The sequence below is a fragment of the Lycium ferocissimum genome, unplaced genomic scaffold, assembly GCF_029784015.1.
Source record: "Lycium ferocissimum isolate CSIRO_LF1 unplaced genomic scaffold, AGI_CSIRO_Lferr_CH_V1 ctg2013, whole genome shotgun sequence".
In the NCBI taxonomy this organism is placed as follows: domain Eukaryota; kingdom Viridiplantae; phylum Streptophyta; class Magnoliopsida; order Solanales; family Solanaceae; genus Lycium; species Lycium ferocissimum.
Genome location: NW_026718848.1, coordinates 48111 through 62300, shown reverse-complemented (window position 1 = coordinate 62300; position 14190 = coordinate 48111). Strand labels below are relative to the sequence as shown.

Here is a 14190-nt window from a genome sequence, read left to right as displayed (position 1 = left end):
CCAAAGCTTGATTTGCTAGAAAGTTTTGCCACTTGTTGCCTTCCTAAAAAATATGATTAGTACACTTTTTTGTACTATTCTCTACGTCCTTCTTGATCTCTTCAATCTGGTTCTCGGTTCCATGGAGTGATCCATGTATCTTGTAAGATGTTTTGAAGAACAAGTGAATCGGTCTCCTCGAACTTGTTGAATGTTGTGTTGTTTAACTTGATTACTGTTTTATGGCTTCGACGAGCCTTCCATGTTTGTTGCTATTCCTATTTGTTGTGCTGCGTATCCCCATATACCAAATCTCCATAGCTATCTACGATGCGGAATCAATACGAACCGATCCCAGGATTACCTCCGCATGCCCCATCCGTATTACATTTTAATCTCCTACGAAGGTGGCATTCTCACAACAACTTAGCATAATAAACTCTTGGTTTATATATACTAAGGTGCCGATGCATATTTTCCCAGTCATTAGATAAATTCGCAACCATGGAAATCTCTTTCTTGCAGTTAATTGCATGATGTATTGTACTGTTGTTTCGATCTGTGAAGTAACTGATCCTCCATGCTTAATGGAGTTTCTTGTTATATCCCGCATTTTTGTATGTCGGGACATTTCGGACTAGTTGTGGAAAGTTAAGGACAAGAGGCCTCCGGGATACGAAGTAGGGATTTTAACTATGATTTATGTCAAAGCATGAATTGTTATGATTTTATGGGCATGGGATATTAAGGAAACAATTGGGGTCAACTTCCATTTTTGGAAAGTATTTTATTTTTGGAAGGTGTATTATATTATGGAAAAAAAAAGAAAATTTCATGAGAAATAAAGCCATGTGGCCGGCCACATAAGGTGTGGGCCATGGCCACATGGATTCCTATTATATGAGTGAATTAAGATGACAAAGGATCATATTCATCATCTTCCAAACTCAAGAAATTTCAAGAAACTTAGAGAAAATTCAAGAGGAGCCATTCGGCCCCCCCTCCTAGCCGAGCCAACTCAAGAAAAATTGGTCAAAAGAAATAATTTTCTCTAGCAAACCTACTCCTTAGAAGGTGCAAAACAACGTGGTGGAGTCGTTGGAGTAATTAGAACAAGGATTAGTTCAAAAACAAGCTTAGATAAGTTGGAAGAACCAAGTGAAGAAGGTATGCCTCAATCTCTTCTTTTATATGCTATGCATGGTTTATGTATGTTATTAAGTGTGGAAATGAATGAAAATCATGGAAATATGGAAGTGGAAGTTGTGGCCGTGTGGGTGTGTTTGGCCGTGTATATGTGTGTGTTGTGTGGGAGTGGAGAGTAATTGAATTTAACATGTTTATGTGTTGTTGTAATGTGTAGAAAATAAATGAAACGTATGAAATGTGGTATGTTGTGGAGTGGCCGAATAGGGGCTGTGTGGTATGCAAGAAATAATCTAATGTTATCTTGCATTTTGGTTGTTGTTTTTATGAATTCTATAACGTGGAATGAAGGTTAGTGATCCAAGTTGAAGTTCAAAGCGTGTAGGCTGATTTGAAGTTAATGTGATCTTATTATGGTTCCTTGGATTTGTGGGAATAATGTTGTTAATGTGTGGATTTTTGTCGATATAGTTCATAAATTTGGAAGAAAGAAACGTGTTGATATCGTCCTATGGGAATTGGATAGTTTCGGCCAAGTTGGTTTGGCCATTTGGAATGTTGTGTGAATTGTTTAAAGTATGTTTGAATGTTGCTAGAATGGTTGTTGGTATTATTGTTGAAGAGTTAGCCGAGTTGAATTCTCGGGGTTGTTGTATTTACAGGGGAGGTGCTGCCCGATTTTTGGTAGAATTGAGAAATAGTTTAGAATTGAATCTCCTAAATGCATATTGTAGCGCCCCCCTTCGGGAGGACACCACTTACGAAACAAAAACTAATTTTACCCTTACACCGTTTAGAAGGACTCATGCCAAAAGATGTTCACAGATATATTTAATAGCGGAAAAAGCCCATGCGAAAAAGTTGACTCTCATTTTTTTTTTCATTTCGCCCTCCAAAAATTTCTTAGGTGAAATACAATATCAAAGGATCATTTTAAAACGGTAATTTCCCTTTCCAAAATAGTCAACACATTGAAGAAATTTCGTTTTGAAATTTATTTCCAGATCGACGCCACTACGGGTTCATATGATACACAAAACCCAAACTAGCGATTTTCACAAAACTAATGTCATCCTTTATACATAATTACAATACAAAATACGAACTCAGTATATGACGTGACTTTGGGTTACAAACACACCCAAAACAAACAAAACAGGTCACCAAGTTTAAGTTACAAGCACATGGTCTCGTTTTTTTTTTCACAAGCCTTCAAAATTTCATACATAAGTGCCACACATGTATCATGTACAAGTCCCCAAAAATTTACCAAAAAACTAGATGCATATGCAGATGTGATCTTTACAAGGGCTCCCAAAAAGTCTACTCCAAATGGCCATCTTCATACTTCATCTCGCACATTACCTACGATAGAAAACAACTATCGCTAAGCATAAAGCTTAGTGGTGTATAAACTTTGGGCTTGGAGCCATTAAATTCTCCAATTCCCTTGTTTACCGTAGATGACTCGATAAGGTAAAAATAAGCCCAAGTGAACAAGTATATCAAGGTATCGAATACAAACCTTGGAGAGTTTCAAAATGTCCATACTAATATTCTAAGGCTCGAGTATCAAGAAGGCTTATAATTCAATTCAAGAGAATTGTCAAATAATCACTTTCGCCCAATATGTACGTCATGCCATCACACTAAGCACAACCAATATCAAGACGGGCCGAAGCCCCGAAATCAAGAAGGACCGAAGCCCATATCCGGAGGAAGTGGTCGTCACCCAATATCAAGAGAATCAAGAACCATGTCGAAAGTGGCTTTTCACTCGTACTCGAAAATGGACGAAAATCCATCGTCAAGACGAAATGTAAATCCAAAGTCAAGATGGGCAAGATCCGAATCGAGGGGCATGCCAATATCGATGACTAGTCACCATAACAAGAAGGACAAAGTCCCAACAAGAATGCAAAATGATCAAGCAATTCGTACAAGTGGGCGATTTAGCAAAAGTTTTGCAATACTTGAAACAATAACCATACAATAATATAAGATGAAGAGTAAAGAAATAACTCATCAAGATACTTCAAAATTCCAGAAAAGTAAAGATATTTTAAGTTCAAGTTTATACACAAACCTCGGCGTTTTACCACCCAACAAGTTCTACCACAACTCGAGGAGGTCAAATCATCTACGCCATAGACCAACCAAAGTCCACTTCGTCAAATAATTCCTCTTAGCTTGTACAAGAGCATATATACCTTAAATACACAATCAAATATCTACTTAAGTTCAAAAGTCCCAGCACATCACAACTAAACACGAAATCAACGAAAATCAGCCCAAACTATCAAAACAGAAATTCTGGACAGCGCTACTGTCTTGTATTGTTGCTCAGTTTCGAAGGGATAAATGGAAAAACTGGACTTTGTGTCCTCAATGAAAGTTGTAGATATATGTCTTAGGGTCTCACAGAAATTCGAATCACCCCTAAATCAATTTTGTACAAAAAGATATGCCCAAAATACTAACAGCAGTCCATGTAGGATGTTCAAACAGAATCTGGGCAGCACCTCCCCTTGTACTTCATCACCCATTTTCGAGTAACTAAAGGCAAAACTGGGTTTTACAGACTTTATGAAAGTTTTAGGTCTATGAAATAGCTTTCCAGAACATCTTGAATCACTCGAAACGGAGCTTTACACAAGGAGTTATGCTAAAAACACTAACAGCAGTCCAAATCCAAAAACGGGTTTACAAAACGAAAAATTTGAGCAGCAACTCCCTTGATATTCCAGCCCCCAAAATAGTTCACAACAACCACCAAATAGCCCCAAAATATTACCATCAAACATCCTCAAAAATCATATAAAACAACCCCAAAATATTGTCACAAAACAGCCACAAAGTCTGCAAAACAGCCCAATATACGCTTTGTATACGATATGTTCATACACTCTATTCTCCCAATTTCGAAAACAAAAACTTATCAACAACATCAACAATCATTATACATCATAACTCAACTAATTATACCCATTTAATCCAACTAAAACAACCCCTAATCCATAAAACTCAACAAGACAATAAACAAGTTTATAACGCTATTTTCTCCGTTCTAATCCGTTTAATCTCTAAACAAACTTGTTAACAATGAAAAAGGGACTTCAATCTTACCTTAAGTAGGCAGCAACCAAGTCAACACTCTCCTCCTTAGCTGATTTTTGGCTCAAACTGAAAGCAAGGCAACGTACAACTCTTTTCTCTTCACGAGCTTCGCAATTCGGGGCTCCGATTTTGGTCAAAAATGGCTTTTCTTAGCCTAGGAGTTCTCTCTCTCTCTCTCTCTAAAATGTTCTGGATATTTCAGGTCTGGAAATGAAGAAAGAAGACTGAAAATATCAATTAAAAGTCAAGGAAATGGGCCTGACCCGACTTGAAATCGGGTTGGGCCGAATTCATTACCCAGCTTGACCTTTCTGCCTTAAAATGTCCATAACTCTTTATCCAGATGTCACCTATAAGCCCATAATATATGGTTGGAAAGGTATTTCAATTATCTACAACTTTCATTTTATAAGTTTTTCCAAATTCCCAAATTCTGATGGGGTTATGACCTCCCGAAGTCAGATCACCCGAAACATAACGAATTTTTTTTTCTTTCGTCTAAAAAAAAATTGAGGTGTTACTTTCAAAAAGAAAATTTTGGGGTGTTACACATATAGTTAATGATCAATATTCATTGACGTTGTGTAGACTTTGGAGAGCCGAGGCCTGAGTTTGGATTAGCTTGCGAAGCGGCCAAGGTATGTAAGGCTTCCTTTTCCTTTCTTTGGCATGTCTTAGACGTAAGGTGAATATCCTACGAACCTCGGGGAACTCCACCCTTAAGATCCGAACTTATATGTGCTTCTTCTTCGCTTCTTAAAGTTAATTTTCCTAATGTAGCCAATCCAAAGTTCTTATGTTTGATATGAATGAGTTTTAAATATTCTAAAAGGAATTGTGTCCCTAAAGGGGTTTCGTAACTACGAACTCCCGTAACTTTCGTAAACGAGCTCGGATCGCCCCGAAACCTTCATAGGTGATTCCATGAGACATAATGTCCCCCAACTCTCATAGGTGGGCTCGGGCGGGAGTGACGCTCGTCCGTGGGGCCCGAGACTTTTCTATGCTTAGACTTAGCAATTTTCCGAAAAAGGCTTAATGTGATTATTGTCTGAATCCCCGGATCCGATTACCTATTTGCTTAATGAGTTTGAAATGAGAAGTATGGTGTATGAGATTCCGATATGAAGTACGATCCTTAAAGTTTGGCTGATATGTGCCCGAGTGGCATCCGGAAGAAACGCAATTAGACTATTGTGTTAATTTGTAAGTAATGAATTGCTTTGATTAATTTATTAAGTTTTTGTAAATGTTTGCTTTGCATTTGATTTTACATGGCATATGGACATAAGTATTTTGAGATGCATATAGATCCTACGATTCTGCTCGTGCACACTATTATTACTTCTTTCGCCGAGTCCCGGGCCGGTTATTATCGTGCGCGCAATCCGAAGTATGATGAGACTCGAGAAGTATGATGAGCGTACGAAATATGATCTGATTCTGATATATGATATGATACGAAGTATGATGAGTTCTGATATGATTCTGATATATGATATGATTCTGAGTTGTGGTATGATACGGAGGATGTGATCGGTGATATACAAAACTTCCGAAGTATGATGAGTTGTGGCGCCCAAGGCAGGAGGGGCGACCACGTTCCGTCCGCCGGGTCCTATTCTGGGCCGTATAGGGTATGTGATGTGACATTATGATAATAATCTGATAATCTGATAATACTATAATTTGAGGATTTGACAATCTGATGATATGATGATCTGATGACATGTTATTATGATGATATGGTATGATATGTGATTCTGTTCACCGAGTCCCTCATTTGAGGGCCGGGTACGATATGCACATGTGATGATATTATGACATGACACTGACACACAGGGTATATGATCCAGAGGCAAGTCTTTCGATTTTCTGTCTTTTGATTTTCTGATTACCATACTTGTTCAAACCCCAGTTCGGTTGTAATTCTGTTTACTTTATTCCGTGCTTTACATACTCAGTACATTTTTCCATCCGCCCCCCTTTCTTCGGGGGCTGCGTTTCATGCCACGCAGGTACAGATAGACGTTCCGGTGATTCGTCGGCTTAGGGCGTCCATTGTTGTTGGAGAGCTCCTTTGATCCGGAGCCTACAGTTTTGGTACAGATTTTTCTGCTATGTATATGCATGTTGTTCATGGGTACGGCGGGGTCCTGTCCCGTCATATGATTCTGTTATGACTCCTAGAGGTCTGTAGACATAACGTGTGGGTTGTGGGCGTGTTCTGTACAGTTGTGTTTGTTTGGTTTGTGTTCTTATGTTTCGGCAGCCTTACCGGCTTATGTCCGTTGTGTATATATGTATATAAGTACGTATAGATATATATATACTATACCTTTATCTATCTTTATCTTTGAAAGTAGCACGATTATGGTTGGTAAGTACGTACGGGTGCCCGGCTCGGGCACCGATCACGGCCTACGGGGGTTGGGTCGTGATAAAAGTGGTATCGAGCGGTTAGTCCTCGAGAATGTCTACGGACAGGTGTCCCGGAGAGCCTTGTTTATGGTGTGAAGCCGGCCACATTTATAAACGGGGCGCGGGGCATTTGGGAATCAATGACCTTTCTTTGTCTTAGATCGTGCGATAGAGCGAGTACGGGAAGACCACTTCGACGCTTTTCACGCGAGGTAGGTGCAGTTGATAGAAGATGAAGAGATCAGCTTCTGATGATGGGGGTGCCAATAAGGCCCCTAGAGTGTTCTCAGGACCTCCGGCTCCGGGGCCCAGCAGGAGGAGCCCCGATTACTCTATCGAGACGGACCCGCCGGAGGATCACCGCTGCCACGATCCCCCCAGTGTTTGACCCCGAGAGGAGGTAGGACGCGGGGAGGAGCCCCAGCTATTCGATTGAGGCGATCCTTCGGAGGATCTGCGACGATCCTCTCGGTGCGACCCCGGTGGGGAGGATCCCGGAGAAGCGACTACGATACGGATCCGTCAGAGTATGGGCGGGGGCACGGGAGAGGAGCTCCCGACATTGTGCCGATCGCTCCTATGGTGGAGCACTATGTTCCTTGACTTCTTCGGTGAGCGTTACGCCATATTCCCGACCCTTTATCGGTCATCGGTGAACCGAGTCGCCGGACTACTATATCCCTCGGATACGGACGAGGTGGATGACGAGGAGAGTACCGCCGCTCTATAGCCTACTATATCAGGCTGGAGACAGCTCGTCCACAGGTATACGCGTATTTATTGGAATTTGTTCTATATATGTGTATTTGTTGCATAATTGTTACATAATGGCGGTAAGCCGGATTGTAGGGTCGATAGTCAAATATTCGTAAATCGGGATAATTAAGGTGTGTTCGTCATTATAGTGGATGCGAAGTCGAGGACGGAAGGTAGTTGTGTCCGTAGATGAAAAGTGAACACGGGGGATCAAGAAGGGTAAAATCGTAATTGTGTCACGGGGCGTCGGAAGCACATCGGGACCTTACTTTACTCCAAATTACGTGACGAAGGTCGTGCGATGAAGAGAACGCGAATATACCGGCATTAAAGCATTGTATTCGACGAAGATTCAAAGTTAAGCGTGCTAGGGTGAGGGGAAATTTCGGGATGGGTGACCCCCCAGGAAGTTTCTGAAAACTTTACAACTTTAGCCAAAAGAAGCAAACGGAAAGTTAGAGTAGTCTAGAGGGACTTGGAATATACTGAGTAGATGAAAATTTTAAGAGGTCACGTGGAACGAGGCAAATTAGACCGTGGGTAAGGAAGAAGAAGATGCATCACGGCTTTGGAATCGGAGTGAGTTTGAATAGTGATTGGAAATATTTTGTAAGTGAGACGATAGCGACTACGTGTCTGCGTAGGTGTGTGTGTCCCATATATAGTTATATCAGCAGATATGTGTATTCCGGCAACCCTCAGGGCGGTATAGAAAAGGCCTTGAGCGGACAGGGTAGCAAAGCTTAAGTGGGAGATAGTATAAATGGCACAAATGTTATAAGACAAGTTGATGTTGTTTTTGCCACGGGTTAAGTTCGGACAGTTCGAATGTAATGATATTTGGAAAGGGAAGAAAGCGAGTAGGTGGGAGGTCAGAGGATCAGAACATCGGAATCAAAATACCGTCGGATCGAAACTGGAAATATAGGCATAGGGTAAAGGATAATCGGGAATTAGTATAAGTACACCCCTAAAAGGGGGAAGCGAGTGCGAAGGAAGCAAATGTAAAATGGAGATAATCGACCCTACGACATCCTGGATAGGGTGCGGGGCTACGGTTAAGTTTCCAGCCAAAGGCGAGTCAATAAGATCGAAAGGCGGCAAAGGAATTTGAAGTTAGGAGGGCACTTGAGATAGTACCGGGAATAAATTGTGGAAGACTTTAAATGATACGACCTTAGTAGGTGAAGGCTAAAAAAAAAAGGGAGAATGAATACGATAAAGATAAAGAAGTGGCACGAGGCGATGTGCCTGGAATGCTACAAGTTGAGTAAGAGGGTAAGTATAGGACGAGATAAGCAAGGCAATCGGAACTAGTAGACTACCAAGGGGTGAATGTCATGAGTAGAAATGCCTAGAGATAGTACTTATGAAAGACGTGATCAAATTCGATAAAAGGAAAAGTCTAACCCGAAAGATATTGGACTTTATTGTATTGCTTGTAAGGCGGGAAGGTTGCGTATCGGAGACGTGGCGTGTAGTAAGGCAGTATGGCGAAGTAATGAGGGGAAGTGAGGGCTTGAAAGCCGAAGAGAAAATGTAGAAAGAGGAGTAAGTGATAGTGGAGGCACATAATGGCTACGGTAACAAAGGCAACCCCACACACGAAATCCTCATAAGGCCTCGCAAGGTTGGTTGAACATTTGAGGACGAATGTTCTAAAGGGGAAGGATGTTATATCCGCATTTTTGTGCGTCGGGACATTTCGGACTAGTTGTGGAAAGTTAAGGCCAAGAGGCCTCGGGATACGAAGTAGGGATTTTAACTATGATATATGTCAAAGCATGAATTGTTATGATTTTATGGGCATGGGATATTAAGGAAACAATTGGGGTCAACTTCCATTTTTTGGAAAGTATTTTATTTTTGGAAGGTGTATTATATTATGGAAAAAAAAAAAAGGAAAATTTCATGAGAAATAAAGCCATGTGGCCGGCCACATAAGGTGTGGAGCCATAGCCCACATGGATGCCTGATATATGAGTGAATTAAGATGACAAAGGATCATATTCATCATCTTCCAAACTCGAAATTTCAGAAACTTAGAGAAAATTCAAGAGGAGCCATTCGGCCCCCACCACTGGAGCCAACTCAAGAAAAATTGGTCAAAGAAATAATTTTCTCTAGCAAACCTACTCCTTAGAAGGTGCAAAACAACGTGGTGGAGTCGTTGGAGTAATTAGAACAAGGATTAGTTCAAAAACAAGCTTAGATAAGTTGGAAGAACCAAGTGAAGAAGGTATGCCTCAATCTCTTCTTTTATATGCTATACATGGTTTATGTATGTTATTAAGTGTGGAAATGAATGAAAATCATGGAAATATGGAAGTGGAAGTTGTGGCCGTGTGGGTGTGTTTGGCCGTGTATATGTGTGTGTTGTGTGGGAGTGAAGAGTAATTGAATTTAACATGTTTATGTGTTGTTGTAATGTGTAGAAAATAAATGAAACGTATGAAATGTGGTATGTTGTGGAGTGGCCGAATAGAGGTTGTGTGGTATGCAAAGAAATAATCTAATGTTATCTTGCATTTTGGTTGTTGTTTTTATGAATTCTATAACGTGGAATGAAGGTTAGTGATCAGTTGAAGTTCAAAGCTGTGTGGGCTGATTTGAAGTTAATGTGATCTTATTATGGTTCCTTGGATTTGTGGGAATAATGTTGTTAATGCGTGGATTGTTGTCGATATAGTTTATAAATTTGGAAGAAAGAAACGTGTTGATATCGTCCCTATGGGAATTGGATAGTTTCGGCCAAGTTGGTTTGGCCATTTGGAATGTTGTGTGAATTGTTTAAAGTATGTTTGAATGTTGCTAGAATGGTTGTTGGTATTATTGTTGAAGAGTTAGCCGAGTTGAATTCTCGGGGTTGTTGTATTTACAGGGGAGAGTCTTTGCCCGATTTTTGGTAGAATTGAGAAATAGTTTAGAATTGAATCTCCTAAATGCATATAGTTAATGATCAATATTCATTGACGTTGTGTAGACTTTGGAGAGCCGAGGCTTGAGTTTGGATTAGCTTGCGAAGCGGCCAAGGTATGTAAGGCTTCCTTTTCCTTTCTTTGGCATGTCTTAGACGTAAGGTGAATATCCTACGAACCTCGGGGAACTCCACCCTTAAGATCCGAACTTATATGTGCTTCTTCGCTTCTTAAAGTTAATTTTTCCTAATGTAGCCAATCCAAAGTTCTTATGTTTGATATGAATGAGTTTTAAATATTCTAAAAGGAATTGTGTCCCTAAAGGGGTTTCGTAACTACGAACTCCCGTAACTTTAAATAAACGAGCTCGGATCGCCCGAAACCTTCATAGGTGATTCCATGAGACATAATGTCCCCCAACTCTCATAGGTGGGCTCGGGCGGGAGTGACGCTCGTCCGTGGGGCCGAGACTTTTCTATGCTTAGACTTAGCAATTTTCCGAAAAAGGCTTAATGTGATTATTGTCTGAATCCCGGATCAGATTACCTATTTGCTTAATGAGTTTGAAATAGAAGTATGGTGTATGAGATTCCGATATGAGTACGATCCTTAAAGTTTGGGCGATATGTGCCGCGGCATCGGAAGAAACGCAATTAGACTATTGTGTTAATTTGTAAGTAATGAATTGCTTTGATTAATTTATTAAGTTTTTGTAAATGTTTGCTTTGCATTTGATTTTACATGGCATATGGACATAAGTATTTTGAGATGCATATAGATCCTACGATTCTCTTTCGTGCACACTATTATTACTTCTTTCGCGAGTCCGGGCCGGTTATTATCGTGCGCACAATCGAAGTATGATGAGACTCCGAAGTATGATGAGCATACGAAATATGATACGATTCGATATATGATATGATACGAAGTATGATGAGTTACGATATGATTACGATATATGATATGATTCGAGTTGTGGTATGATACGGAGGATGTGATCGGTGATATACAAAACTTCGAAGTATGATGAGTTGTGGCGCCCAAGGCGGGGAGGGCGACCACGTTCCGTCCGTAAGGGTCTATTGATGCAGGCGTATAGGGTATGTGATGTGACATTATGATAATAATCGATAATCGATAATACTATAATTTGAGGATTTGACAATCGATGATATGATGATACGATGACATGTTATTATGATGATATGGTATGATATGTGATTACATTCCACCGAGTCCCTCATTTGAGGGCGGTACGATATGCACATGTGATGATATTATGATATGACACTGACACACAGGGTATATGATCCAGAGGCAAGTCTTTCGATTTTCTGTCTTCTGATTTTCTGATTACCATACTTGTTCTGTAAACCCCAGTTCGGTTGTAATTCTGTTTACTTTATTCCGTGCTTTACATACTCAGTACATTTTCGTGCGACCCCGCTCTTCGGGGGCTGCGTTTCGTACCACGCGGTACGGATAGACGTTCGGTGATTCGTCGGCTTAGGCGTCCATTCTATTTGTTGGAGAGCTCCTTTGATCGGAGCCTACGGTTTTTGGTACATTTTCTGCTATGTATATGCATGTTGTTCATGGGTACGGCGGGGCCTGTCCGTCATATGATTACATTGTTATGACTCAGAGGTACGCAGACATAACGTGTGGGTTGTGGGCGAGTTACGTACGATTGTGTTTGTTTGGTTTGTGTTCTTATGTTTCGGCGTACCTTACGGCTTATATCCGTTGTGTATATATGTATATAAGTACGTATAGATATATATACGCTATACCTTTATCTATCTTATCTGAAAGTAGCACGATTATGGTTGGTAAGTACGTACGGGTGCCCAGCTCGGGCACCAGTCACGGCCTACGGGGTTGGGTCGTGACATTTCTTCTCTTCCATAATGACCACATGATCACTGCTGGCATTGCTCTATAAATAGGTTGAAATTTTGGTTTTGTCTCGGTGATCCTCCATGCCATGATCATTTGATTTAGACCCGACTCCATCGGTGAATACACACAAAGAAGCAAAAAACTTCCATAACCGGACTATGGAAGATGTTAGAAATAAGTGAGCTACGGTTTCCTCCTTATGATCCTCACGATTGCCAGCATCTTGATGGTATATTGATCATCATCCTTTTTGATATATCATCTGTAGAGATTCTTCCTTTCCACCTCACATGAAAAAGCTTATCTTTATTAGCAACCCTTTCTCCATATGAGCCTATAGCTGATTTGTTTGCTCTCTTTATGCCTAAGAAATTCCCATGCACATTTAACGGAGAATTTTCCATTTGTTTCCAACATCCAACATGGTTCATCATCTTCTTCACCCTGCGGAACTTTGATATTATCCTTGATATCTTGAGCCAATTCCGATCTAGAGTATATTAAGTTCCGTGTTCCATTGACCATTTTCACAAAATGTTCAACCTCTATCTCTTCTGCTCTGGCGGCCATCGGGAATGATATAATATAGTGCCCCAAGCCTTGTCCAATTCTCATACCCGAAACTTGAAGTTCCATTTCTCAAATACCAAAATATTTGTGGCTCATTGCATCTCTTATGATCACCATCTTCCTCAGTGTGTGATCCTCTATCTCTGCCATAGTAGGGTGCCATTTCTTGCGGTATTTGTTCGGCATATAGCTACTCCATAAGCTTCTTCCACATCGGAAATTCCACCACAACTTGGCAAATAGTGCATTGGAGATATCAGTTAGTGATCTAAGCCAATCCCTCCTTCATCTTTTGGTAAACATAATTTGTCCCATGCTACCCAATGCTTGCTTTTCACCCCCACAGTATTGCTCCAAAAGAATTTGGCAAATATCCTATGAAGTTGCTTTATCACCCCAGAAGGAGGATTCGCAGACATTAGATATCCGGCATGGTTTGCGGCACATGATTAACCAGCACATATCTACCTCAAAAAGATAGCGATGCTTTTGCTAAGACATAATTCTTTTCATCACTTTTTTTATCAAATCCTCATAATATATCTGCTTCCTTCTTCCATAAAACACTGGACATCCTAAATATGTGAAAGGAAAGGATCCATTTCTCATATTAGTATATCTTTTAATCTGCTTATTAACTGCGCGGATACCTTGTGATGAACATAGTAACAACTTCTATCAGTATTTACCAGTTATCTTGAAGCCTCCTCAAACTTCCTCAACCTCTTCATCATTTTCTTTAATGAATATCCATCCCCAAAACAGAATAAGATTGTATCATCAGCATATGATAAATGATTGATTTGAGGACTCCATTTTGGCATTCCATAGCCTATGAAACTTGTCTTCTCATGCAGTTTATTTAGACTCCTTGTTAAGACCTCTGCTTTGCTATAATGAACAATGTAGGAGATAGTGGATCACCTTGCTTTACCCCCTACTTGATGCGAAAAAAACCATGACTTTGACCATTGATTAATATTGAATACCGAGTTGTTTGAGAGCAATCTCCATACCAAATCAATGAGCTCTCCAAAGCTAATCGTCTTAATACTTTAGGCAAAAAAGATCCGAGGAAAGCCTATCATATGCCTTGGCCATGTCTAATTTGATGACCATATTAGTATGTTTAGCTCTCAAATTAATATCTACGATGATCTCATGCCGATAATACATTTTTCCGCAATGCTTCCTTTCACAAATCTTGTCGGTTGTTAGAGATAATATTAGGAAGAACCTTTGTCAATCTATTTTGCGGTACTTTTGACAATATCTTGTTAGAAAGGAGGAAGTGAGGCCGATAGGCCTCATATCGAAATTATTAATCACCTCCTTTTTTGGCAGTAAAACCAGGTTAGTATGTGTAATGAATTATGGTATC

At 40.3% G+C, this 14190-nt stretch overlaps 1 long non-coding RNA gene across 1 annotated transcript; it reads right to left on the bottom strand.

The window, feature by feature from the left end:
• Positions 1-2339: 2339 nt before the first annotated feature.
• On the bottom strand, positions 2340-4713 carry LOC132043025 (uncharacterized). The gene is made up of 3 exons (XR_009411640.1): positions 4252-4713; positions 3212-3335; positions 2340-2490 (listed from the first exon to the last, which is right to left on the bottom strand). It is a non-coding gene; the product is annotated as an uncharacterized LOC132043025 (long non-coding RNA).
• Positions 4714-14190: the final 9477 nt, after the last annotated feature.